The 13,164-nt window shown below is 41.4% G+C and overlaps 1 long non-coding RNA gene across 1 annotated transcript in view; it reads right to left on the bottom strand.

The window, feature by feature from the left end:
• LOC116571082 overlaps window positions 1-13,164 on the bottom strand; it is a 62,916-nt gene that overhangs the window by 48,479 nt on the left and 1,273 nt on the right. The window contains exon 2 of the long non-coding RNA XR_004277701.1: window positions 3,485-3,573. This is a non-coding gene — a long non-coding RNA (uncharacterized LOC116571082). The remainder of the gene's footprint in view (window positions 1-3,484; window positions 3,574-13,164) is intronic.

Genomic DNA, 13,164 nt, shown 5'->3' with positions numbered 1-13,164 from the left:
CTAGAGTAGCCCTTTTTCTAGAGCTAGGGTAACCTTACTCTTAAGATATTCATTTTCTGAGATCCCAATCGAATGTTCATGAGGCCCCTCCATGGTGGACGGCTGTAACTCCATCTTCCTCTCCTAAGCATCCTCCTCAATTTTGTTCAGCTCATTATCCAATAGCTGTTTTTGGCCTAATCTTCCTGAATCTTGATCTATGAGATCTGTGACACAGCTTTCTAGTCACCCAAACCCTCCAAGGGACCCTGATGCAGCTTTCTGAAGCCATCTTATGTGTCTCTGTCTGCTCCTCAGTAACCTGACCTGTAAACTTCCTGCAACATCAGGATCCAAACTCTATTCTCTCCTGACTCCACCCAGTGAAACCACTACCTGAAAAAGAAACACACTTGAGAAAAAAAGAGAATTAGGCTCAACATGTTTTCAATTGGGCTTCACTTACTTGTGCTGAAGTTTGAATGGTGGTCTCAGGCAGAAAGCTGTAGTGAAATAAGGTATCTTCCTGATCTCAAGTATCACAGCCCCATGCTCTCTGTTGCCCAACATGAGAAAACAGTTTATTCATACACTTTGTCCAGCTTTCTAGTTCTTCATAGCAGAAAGGTTCAGTCCCATAACCATTTTCCACCATGGTTGCTACTGCATCTACACTTAAAGATGATGTTTTGTTTCATCCTCATAAGAACTCCATGAAATACTCTTAAACCATTTCCTGGCTAAGAAGGAGGAGCAAACTTAGATAAGTTAAACACTTTCTGTTACTCTTTAAGCCCTTGAAGGGTAAAAGCAAATTTTATTCACTCTGTTCTTCATCACACTTTACTCAGTCCTTTGTACACAACAGATGCTCGATAAATAAACTAAGGTTTTGGTGGGTGCTATTTCCAACATTACACACATGAAAAACCTGTATCTCAAATTGGGAAAAGAGGAAGAAACAGAGCTTGGATTTGCAAACTACGCATCACAAGGCCCAAGTGACCCACATGTCTTTTTTAAATAAAGTTTTATTGGAACACGGCCATACTCATTCTTCTACATATTCTCTCTGGCTGCTTTCATGCTATGATGACTAACTTGAGTAGTTAGGCCTGCAAAGCCTAAAATATTTACTATCTGGTCTTGGGCATAAGTTTGCCAGCCCCTGATTTAGTGTATCTTATATGCCAGGCAATCTGCTCAGCACTGTTACATACTTTTCACCTCATTAAATTTCCCAGCCATGTTGTTGAAATAATAAATACTGCCATTATCCAGATGTGGACTCTGAGACCCAGAAAGGTAACTTGTCCCAGTTTTTATAGCTCGAGAGTGGCAGAGCACACATGTGAATTCTGATTTGTCAGATTCTGACACCTATGCCTTTTTTTTTTTTTTTTTTTTTTAACTTCTAACATTCTAACAGTCAGAGAACCTTGACAAGAAATGGAAGATGCTAAACGGGAGAGCCCTTTTTGTGATTTGCATATCATCACATATGGGCAAGTAGGACTAAAGCTAAAGCAAGCTGAAGAGCTGGCTTTACATCCTATAATAAAAATAGTTAATATCATTACTATAAGAAGTGTTTCATGTTAACCCCTGTACTGATTACGAATTATGTGCATGTGGAGCGTGCAATACACAGGTTGTGTGTGTGTATATATATGTATCTGTATCACACAAATATATAGGTATATATATGTAAAAGATAAATGTGTGTGCATATATATAATTTGGTTTTCATATTCTACGAGGATGTCATTTTAGGAACAGAAAGAAATGCTGAGTAGGTTTATATTACAACATGGTAACTAGTAAATCAAGTGTTCAGCTTGGTTTTCCTAACTCACTAGTGCTCTATGTATACCCGCTTTCCATTCTTTCTCAACTCTCCCCTAGCTTTTCTGACCTCAAACACCATCTCAGGGCATGAGGAAGGAGAATGTCTCACAGGTCCTCTCTGGTCACACAAAGTACCAAAGGCCCACTGGTCAACAGCTCTTCTGGGCTTCCGCAGCAATCTTCCAGCCCTCATTCCCAGCCTTGTCAAGATGTGATGCAGTGCCCCCCCTTCTCTTTTTAAGTGCTTTAAGCTCTGAGCTATCATCATTTAATTTTAGATTATCTTCTGGTTTCCTATGTGGGCCGAGAATGAGAGTAGTCTGGGGGAAAATGGTAGCGACAATAAATGAGAAGGGAAGCATTTGTGAAAATCTTTTTCTTCTTTTCAAGAAGAGCTGTAATAGTGTTTTGTATCAACATGACTCCTGCCTTCAGCTGTAACAAAGTTAGAGAAAATGTTGGTGCTATAAATTGAGAGTTCAGGAGGTAACTCTATTGACCCAGTCTTTTCAATGGGATTGGTATTATAGGTTTCCCGCATAGAAACCAGTGCAGAAATATTTCTAAAGTAATTTCATCTTTGCCAGTAGCCCTTTCCTCCCTCCTTATGCCTCTTCTCTTTCCCAAGGTGTTCCTAAGTTCTTCGATCTCCTGGTGTCTTCTGTTCATGCTCACATTCCAAACCTCCGCAACTTCCTGTGGTGCCTGACATCAAATCACTCACAGGGCAGAGGTAGGGACATAACTTACCATTTGCCAAATTGGGTTTTCTTATAACTGGTTCAAAAGAGAGCTCTCTCATAATAGACCAATAAATGTTATACAGACACAGAGAATGTCAAATCTTCAGGACAACTAAAAGTCTGATGAAATAGAAGATGCCATGTCGACAGACCATTTTCTTGGAGGAGTTTTGTTCATGGAAAGATAAAGGGAAACAGGTCACAATTACCCTCATGGGTGCTCTCAGTAGGTTGTTATTTTTAGAGATGTTCCAAAGGTAAGAAATGATAGGCAGCAAACATGTAAAAAACCTGAATGCAAATGTGACATCTTCTACAACCAGCCATAAAACTTGGGGTGCTTTAGGATTGTGCAGCCATTTCTCCAGTAATAGACACCACACTACATTCTATCCCAAAAGGATTAGGATTAGGACTGACAGCCGAAGGGAGACCAAGGAGTCGAAAAATCACAGCAAGGAGAAGCAAACCACTAAGTGGGACAACAATCCCACAGGGGCTAGGAAGCTGGCCACCATTTTAACTCCATCTTCACCAGAAGTTTTTAATTAAGTCTATTGAGAATTTTCTTTTTTTCATTGTGGGGATACATCCTTGATTTTCTAATAGCAGTTAACACGAGCAGTTGGGTTCATTTTAGAACAGCTGGAACACACCAGTTCCATAAAGGGAGAGAAAACTCTCCTTCTAATTTAAGTCATCATGTAGAACCACGCCCTTTGGATTATGCCTATCCTGATTACCCTTGGATTATGCCTATCTTTACTTTCTTCCAGCTTGACCATCTCCATAAATGTCATCTTTCCTGTCATCCAAACCTTAATTTTGCTTCCCTTTTGTCCTTCCTTTCCTGAAATCCAGCCCATTGGTGGATGCTGGCCTTACTGACAGCATCGGTAGCTGATCAGATTTACCTAGAGAAGCAGCAGCTGTCAAAGATGATTCCAACATCATCAGTTAATGGTCACTTGGCCACCATTTCTCTGCTTCCTGCCTGAAATGCCTGTGAAAGAGGCAGGGGAAAAGATTAAATGAGTTCACCATGCACTTCTTCGCTGCAGGTTACCTGGCTTAGGATGTTGGGTCTGAGCTGGACAAAAGGAAAGAAATGAAATCGGAATCTGAGACTTACATGCGCTGGGCTTTGTCCTGACTAAAAAGGCCTAAAATGGAATGCAATGGAATCCTCTTAAAATGTTAACAGAGGACAAGAATGGAGCAAATTGGCAGAGTGTATTTAAGGTTGTGACTGAAAAAAAAAGAATGCCTTCCCAGGCTTGTACTCCACTGAATTCAGACTTATAAACAGATTACACTGTTTTTGTAATTTAATGTACATAGCCAAGACCCAGGCCGAGGCTAGTGAGGAAAACGTATCTTTTGGAATCACATATGTCCAGTTCCAAATCTCTGTCACTTAATACCTGGATGAAGTGGATTACCACACAACTCTCTCTTTTTTTAAAAGATTTTATTTATGTTTAAATAAAGAGAGAGAGAGAAAACAAGCAGGAGGGGAGAAGCTGGGAGAGGGAGAAGCAGGCTCCGTGCTGAGCAAGGAGTTGGATGTGGGGCTCGATCTCAGACTCAGGGATTATGACCTGAGCCCAAGGCAGATGCTTATGAACCGAGCCACCCAGGTGCCCCAGAACACTGCACATTTCTTGAGTATGCTTTTGCATCTATAAAATCACTATACCATCCACCTTCTGCACAATCAGCCTGAGGATGACCTGGGATAACATATAGCCAGTGATTAGCATAATACTGGACACAATAAGCCCTCAACAAATCATTCTATTGTTATCTCAGTTGATTACCTATAATGTCTGTTTCTTTCATTTCCATCAATTCAAATGCTATGGCTCTTCTTCAGACTCCATCTCTTTATGAATCCGTCCCTAAATATATTTGAGAGCTTCATTCAAGTATTTGAAAGTGACTGTCAGGAGGAAAATTTAAAAAAAAAAAAAAAAAGAAAAAAAAGTGGACATTCTGGATAGCTCTTACAGGGCAATTTTATACAGAAATAAAAAGAAACAGATTTTAGTTCAGTATCTGAAATAGGTTTCCAACAATTTAAGCTAATCAATAACAGATTAGAAACAGAGAACGCAATCTCCCCAAATAGGGATACTGCTGAATGCTGCCACCTAACAGCATGTATAAGCTTTGGTAGCTGATCGATCGATGGAGGTTTAAATCCCAAGTTCATCATTTCCTGGCAGCAAGACCCTGGCCAAGTTGTGTAACGTCTGAGTCTGTTCCTTCAGTGTGAAAACCGGTCTTAGTAATACCCATGGTGTTGGGGTTGTTCCAAAGATTAAGTGTTCTAAGAATCTCTACCATAAAAATAAAACACTGTTGTGGCCTCCCTGGGGACGGAGGTAACAAAGATAAGGACTGAGAGCTGTTGGACTCATAAAGCCTCAGGTAGGTGGGGAGGCATCACAGTGCCTGCCAGGACCACAGAAGATGGCAAGACAATGGTCAAAGCCCAGACCAGAAAAGGTATTTTGACACAACCTTTTAAAGACAAAAATCTCTTCTCACACTTGCCAAGATTTCATGCTATCCTCAAATAGCAGCCCCCACTGCAGTAATATCCCACCTCCAAAACAGCATATGCAATAATATCCCACCTTCAATAATATCCCTGGAGAACAGGGGTGCTTTTCAGAAAGAAAGCGATGACATTATGCAAATGGGAGTGTGCTTCCTTTCCAGATGTTCTAGATGTTATGAAAAGTTCCACTTGATTTGGGAGCTATGAACCAGTTATTTGGAATAACAGTGTTCTCTGCAACTTCTCTTATCAATATGTCAAAGTAATAACCAATTTTATCAAAATCCTACATCTTTTTCCACCTCTACTGAGATATAATTGACATCCAGCATTGTGTAAGTGTGTGGTGTATGATGTGTTGATTTGATATGCTTCTATACTGCAAAATAATTACCACCATAGCATTCACTAACACCTGCATCATGTCACCTAATTATCATTTCTTTTTTGCAGTGAGAATATTTAAGATCTACTATTTTAGCAACTTTCAAGTAAATAATACAGTATTATTGCCTATAATCACTATGCTGTACTTTAGATTCCAGAACGTACTCATCATATAACTGGAAGTTTGTAATTTTTGACCAACATCTCCCCTTCCCCTTTTCCCCCACCCCAGTCCCTGGTAATGCAATTCTAGTGTCTGTTTCTATAAGTTCAGCTTTTTTTAATCTTCCACATAGAAGTGCTATCACACAGTATTTGTCTTTACCTCTCCGATTTATTTCATTTATCCTAATGCCTTCAAAGTCCATCCACATTCTCACAAATGGCAGAAGGTACTTCTTTCTCATGGCTACATAATATTTTCATATATTGGGCTGTTTCCCTATTTTAGCTATAATGAATAATGCTGCAGACAACTTGGGAGTGCAGTTATTTCTTCTAAATCCTGTTTTCATTTCTGTTGGATGTATACCCAGAAGTAGAATTACCGGATCATGTGCTATGTCTCATTTTAATTTCTTGAGAAATGTCTCTACTGTTTTCCACAGTGGCCACACCAATTTACATCCTCGCCAACAGTGCACAAGGCCTTGTTTGTCTCCACATTCTCCCCAGTATTTATTTCTTCTTTAACTGGTCACAGCCATTTTAACACGTATGAGGTGATTCCTTATTTATTACAGTCCATGGTGTTTTGTGATAGCAGCCCAAGCAGGTGAAGCCAGTCCTCCTGGGACTCTTCAGTAAGATGTCTTGTATTTCTGATGTGGACTCCTATGATGGTGTGACCGTCTCAGCGTAAGGGAGTCCCTTACCTTGGTAGTGGCCCAGTAACTGACTGACGGAAAAACCAAGCTCAATTTTTCTTTCTGTGGTTGTGCTTTTATGAATTATTTAACTGGGCTTTGTCCCTCCCTGTATTTAATTGCACTCTGAGAAGTGCAGACTGTTGGCATTAAGAACCCTCTAGAAGACAAAGCAGTTGATAATTCTTATCATCAAAGTAGGCTCTCACATTGGTATGATAAGAAGCACTGCACAAGAATAGCTTGTTGGCAGAATTACACTCTCAAAGGCGAATATCTTCAAGCCATCCTTGACTCTCGAAAGGCAACCATGTACAATGCCCAGGAGTGAGGAAAATGTTGAACTGAAGGCAGAAGGATCTCATGTGAAATGGTGAGTGGCCTTCAATGACACCTGTCAAAGATTCACAATGATTTTCTTTCCTTTCCAATGATGGGACTACTCTCCCTGTCCTCTTCCTGGCTTGAGTATTAACTGATAGTCCTAATGAACACCATCTCTTGCCTTTGCAAGTGAAGTTCCTCTGTCAGGAAGGCCTCCTACCCAAGTTGGCCTCCACCCCACCCAATTCTGGGGAATTCCTCTGTGGCCTTCCATAACATACGGTAGAGGGTGGGGTAGTGGGAGGAGCTGCTTCAGATCCAAGCAATAAGGAGTTGCCTGGTTGATAGAGATTTTAAAAACAATGATAAAGCCAAAAAACGAGTCTGCTTTTTCTGACTACCATATGTTGGCAATTCCAAACAATTTCAGTAATAAAACACTCCTATCCGCTAGGGTGGACTTTGCCGCTGAGCTCCCTTTCCTCCTTGGTACACGCTGTCTGTGCCCAGCACCTTCCGAAGCATTTATATATATCAACTCCTGTAACTGAACCCCATTAGACAGCTGAGAGAACTGAAGCACAGAGAGATTATGGGACCAACCTGAAGTCATCTAGCTTGGTCGTACTGCCTTGCAGTTAGATGGCAGGCCCAAGGTTTCAGTTCCAAAATTGTAATTCCAAAGTATTACACCAGTTCACCCCCCTCACCACCAAACATGTGCCTCTCGGAATATCTAGTCTGCACACGGACACACCCCTAGGATGACACCTGATCCACCTAGGATCTTGCAGCTCCCTACACGTGCTCCTCAGCGTCTGTTTTATCTTGCATTACAGTACTCACTGGGCTGCAGGGTGAAAGCCACCAGACCCCCAAGCCTAGCATAAGGGCTGGCTCATAATAGATGTCACATGAATGAATGGATGAAAGCAGTCTTTGGTCGCAGAGCTAGAAGAATTTATGCATATTATGTTTATATATGACGGACTGGTGGAAAGCTCTGGGTTTTGATTTGGAATTCAAGAACAGCCTTCAATTCTAAATCTTTTATGAATTCTCTCTGAGACCTAGAATCAGGTATTTAATAGATCTAGATATTGGTTTCTTAGCCTGTAACATAAGGGATGGACCATCCTACCGGTGATATTCAATAGATGCTCAACTTGCTTTCTTCACACTAAACTCAAATGGGTTTCTTTTTCTTTCCCATTGGTAACAACCATTTTTGTAGGAAAAGCTTTTTATTTAAGTTTAACACACCAAAGAAAGCACACAACTTAGAAGTATACGGCTTAATGAATTAGCACAAGGACACACACCCAAGGGAAACCACCTCGATCAAATATAGAACATTACCAGCCCTCAGTACTCTCTCGCCTGAGTCAAAAGTGAAGCTTCCCTGACTTCTAACATCACAGCTTAACTTTCTAAATGAAAAGAAATTTGTATAAATTCTTTTGTGTAAGTCTTCTTTCCCTCAACATTCTTTTTTTTTTTTTTTTAACGATTTTATTCATTTATTTGAGAGACAGCATGAGAGGGGAGAAGGTCAGAGGGAGAAGCAGACTCCCCACAGAGCTGGGAGCCCAGTGCGGGACTCAATCCCGGGACTCTGGGACCATGACCTGAGCCTAAGGCAGTGGCCCAACCCACTAAGCCATGCAGGCACCTTCCCTCAACATTCCGTTTGTGAGCTTCACCCATGCTGTTGTGTATACACACAATGTATACACATTATACTACATTGTGTATAACTACAATGGGTTCATTTTCCTTGTTGTATAGTATCCCGCTGTGTAAACACCATGTACAACTTACCATTCTGCTGATTCATGAATGTTTTGGATAAATACAAAGAAACCCATACCTAGTGAATCAAAAAACTGCTGAGGAGATCAAAGCTACCTATTAAAATTTATTCACTTATGGCGCCCGGGTGGCTCTGCCTTCAGCTCAGGTCGTGATCCTGGGCTCCTGAGATGGAGCTCCCCATTGGGCCCCCTGCTCAGAGGAGAGCCTGCATCGCCCTCTGTCTCTGCCTTTCACTCTTTCATGAATGAATAAATAAAACCTTTAAAAAATAATAAAAATTATCCATGTATTTATTTTTCCAAGAATTCTCTTCCCCCTTTCTGAGAACTATTCCTTTTTCCTGACTCGAGTTTATGAATACCCAGATGTAATTTCTGAGGAATGCTGAAGGTGGTAAGTTCAGTCAGCATGAAATAAGAACAACTATCAGACTCGGGAACAGTGCTTTCTGAATGGCATGGCTCTCTGGCTGCCTGTTTGGCGTGTTCTTCAGTGTGGTCCTCTCCTGCGCTCTAAAACTCCTCTCCCTCCACTCTCTGTATCCCTGAGCCTTGGTCCCAGAGAACTGCTAATGAGAGAGGCAAACCTGAACTCTGGCTTCAAGTACATGTGCCTGGCACACAGAAGGAACTGAACAAATATTTTGTGATTGCTACTCAAATTCAGCATTCACCACTTAGAACTTAGCTCTAAGCTCTTTCCTCATTTTGGGGATGATAACTTCACATGTCTACCAACAGCTACTTCAAAATCTCTTGATTCTTCTGAGATCTGCATTCTTACTTGATAAATAACTCCCCATTTCATTTTTAGTGAGCAACTCCAAAGACTTCCTTCTTTATCCTAACATCTCCATTTATTTACTTTTTAAGGATTTATTTATTTATTTGACGGGGGAGGGGCAGAAGGAGAAAGAAACTCTCAAGCAGACTCCCCACAGTATGGAGCTCAATGTGGGGCTTGATTCCACGACCCTGAGATCATGACCTGAGCTGAAATCAAGCGTTAAGGCACTTCAACTACTGAGCCTCCCAGGTGGCCCCACTAACACTGTCATTTAAAAAAATTTATTTCAACCCTCATTTTTACTAACCCTCTGTCCTTTCAGCTCAAAGGAATCTGTATCCTCCTTTTTTCTCTAAAGCTAGATCCCATCTGAGAGATACGGTCGTTATATATATTTCCTCTCCCTGGCATCTTCAAACTTTCCCTCCCCATAGACTTCAACTCAACCTGTGTGTTTCTCCTTCACCTTGAAAGAAAATCTCAGTATGATTTTGGTGTCAGTTCTAGCTACCATCTTATTGCTCCTCCTTTACCAACATATTTCTTAAAATGAAGCTCAAGAATATATTGCTCACTTGTCTTGAAACCTTGACATGGCCTCTACCCACTTCCAAGATAAGCTATTCTACCCCCTTGCTTGATCTCCACCTTCACTTCTTCTTCCTGTCCCCTAACTCTGAATGCTGAGCATTTCTGAAATTTCAACCTGGGTGTGGAGTTCTTTCTTGTGCTACAAATGGTCTGTCTGCTTCTTGGATAATGTCCATACAAATGACACCCCAATCTCTACCTTCCACCTTGTTCTCTCACTCCAGCCCCTGCTGTGTTGTCTTTGATTCCTGCTGAACGCTCCTGCTTGGCTGTTCCATTTTCTTCCCTCAAATGAACACTTGCCAAACTGAGCTTGTCCTTTTCCTTCCATCCACACTGGGCTCAGCATGCTAAATTCCTCTCCTTCATCAATAACACCAACATTTTCCCCACTTAGGCAGGCTTGGAAACTCCATCATCAGTGACATTCCTATCTTTCATTACACATAGTAATCAGTCAATATGACTCAGGGAGATTGTTCTTTGAAAAGACTCAAGCAGCCATGCCTTTTTCCTATTCCCACACTCATCCGTGATTTATATTAGCTGATGCCATTAGAAAGCTCAAGAAAAACGTGGCATTTTCCTTTTCTCGCATTTTCCCTTCCTGATGAGCCTATAAATTTTTCTCTCTCTGAAAGATATTTTTAGCTGTCAGCTATTTTCAGAACCAATATTACTGATCAACATGAATTCTAGGAATGGGCAAGTCTTCCATGGCTAACTCTCCTAGATCTGCTCAAGCCCCTTAGGCTCTTAATAAGCCTGACTCAGGAGATTCTCCCAAAGGCGGGGAATATTCTAAAATCGAAGCTTTACAAAGTCATTACAAAACACTTTCAACCACTTGACAATGGCCAGAACTATTCTCACCTGGAAAAGCAGAGATGATTCCCATATATTCTTATCTTGGTGGTCAGAAAAGCAGACCCCTTACTTCTCTCCATAACAAAAGGAGGGCAGAAGCTGTGTTTGCCACTCTATAAATGTTGCCATGTCTAGCTCTAAACACACATTTCTTATGGTTCTAGAGATGTGAGGTCCTCTTGCATGCAATGCTTCCTTGCGGGGTCCTCACAGGCAGAGAGGCAGATCTGGCATCCTCTTCCTTGGAGGGGTACAATCACATCACGAGGGCTCTACACTCGTGGCCTCATCTACACTCGATTCCCTCCCCAAAGCCCCCACTTCTAAGTACCATCACATGGGGATTAGGGCTTCAGCATATGAATTTTGGAGAGACACAAACACTTAGACCACAGCAAGGTTGCTCAAACCCAACTCATTATTTCCTCAGCTCTCTCTCACCCTGTCTGCATGTCCCAGGTTCCTCCTCCCATTCCTCCAATCTCCTGTACCTCAGGGAACAGTGGACCATCCACCAGGACCCAAGCCACATACCCATGAGTCCACGTACATCAACCTCTTGTCTGAGCCCGGCCATCACTAGGACTCTGAAACCATCAGTCATTTCCATCAACTGCTCTCAAGTACGCTGCTATTGCCCTGCCTTCAGCTGACATTGATTCTCAATAGCTTTGCTTCACATCCCTCTGTCTCCACACTTGCTCCATGCCCGTCATGCTCTACAAAACCTCCAGAAGAACCTTCCAAACCCAAAAAGCCAGTCATGAATTTACCCAGTAAAACCTACCTTTCTTATGGCACCTAGGTGGCTCAGTCGATTAAGTGTAAGCCTTTGCCTCAGGTCATGATCTCAGGGTCCTGGAATCAAGTACCACAGGGGCCTCCCTGCTCAGCAGGGAGCTTCTTCTACCTCTCTTTCTCATTCTCCCTCTGTGCTTTCCCTCTCTTTCTCAAATAAAAATCTTAAAACAAACAAACAAACAAACAAACAAACAGAACTACCTTTCTTTCAAGCCATTTCTTTTTCCTCTCTACTCTCAATTCCTTCCACACCCAAGTCCAAGTTTATGTTCTTGCTGCACAGAATCCCTGCAGGCCACCAAATGTCCCATATCCCTTCCTACCTCTGTGGGTTAGACTCATGATCCTTCCTCTGCTTGATATTCCTCCATCAGTTTGTCTATCTAGAAGTCTCCAACTGACCCTAGAAAACCCAGTTCAGACACTACTGCCTTTCAGGCACATTCCCTGACCTTTGCAGACTGGTCTGGATATTCTACCTTCCACACGTTTATGGCATCACACACAGCTCCAAAAATCAGTGTTCTCACGATTGCATAATGGCTTGTTTGCAGGAATATCCTCTAGCACCTAGACTGGATACTGCACACCATCACAATAATAATGATAATATAATAATAATAATAGTAATAATAATATTGTAACATATGTTACCTATAAACTATATTAACATTAAATGTATTATGTTAATGATAATATATTAAAGTTTTTTCTCTTGTTTCTAAAAATTGTTATTAACATTAAATCTTTGTTAGAATTCAGGTCCTTTTGCTAAGTCATGTATTACTATGAACCATGTAAAATTGCTATTTTGTTGGTCTAAATGGTCATATATTAATGATTTCATATAGCTTGACTTAAAACATTCTTTTCCCCCTTCACAACACCCCTAAGAGGTAGGTTTGTTATATGCTTATAACTCTCATTGTCTGGGTAAGAAAACTGAGACTCACAGGTTTTATGTAACTTTTCCCAAGGTCATAGGAACAAGAGAAGGAAGGAGCTAAGACTCTAATCCAGAACTGCCTGACTCTCAGTGGTCTTGCTCGTGATGATATCCTGATTCCCAGAACTATTTAATTGTGTAATCAACTGATGAAGCAGAGACATGGGGGCCCCGGAGATATTATGATGGTTGGCTACATAAAGATGTCTGTGTTCAGCAAATCCAGAGTGGATAAATCCTGATGTTCCTGTGGCAGCTGAAATAGGTTTCTCTGCAGGAAGCAAAGGATGGTAAATACTGAAATGAGTTAATAAGGAAGGTTATAGAATTTCCTTCAAGGGAAGGATTTCTTCCCACAATGGAGGATAGAGTCTCATCTGTATGAGATGGTTTAAATATAATCCTTTGTGAAGGTCAATAAATTGGGCTCACAGAGTCCTATTCAGGCTCCTTATGATACTCAGACACACCACCGGCTTACTGTGGCTCAGCACATGGCCTGAGAACAGGAGGATGCTGATCCCCCAGCCAGAAACAATCTCTCTCCCTCAGCTCTCCGACTCAGCCTTCTTTGGGACATATGTAGTGACTTTTTGTATGTCATTCTGCTTCTTTCAAGAGAAAAATGCATCAAAAGCATGAAAC

The sequence above is a fragment of the Mustela erminea genome, chromosome 12 (genome assembly GCF_009829155.1).
Source record: "Mustela erminea isolate mMusErm1 chromosome 12, mMusErm1.Pri, whole genome shotgun sequence".
NCBI lineage: Eukaryota > Metazoa > Chordata > Mammalia > Carnivora > Mustelidae > Mustela > Mustela erminea.
Note: the sequence above shows the minus strand (reverse complement) of the source record. Positions and strands in the feature narration are given on the sequence as shown.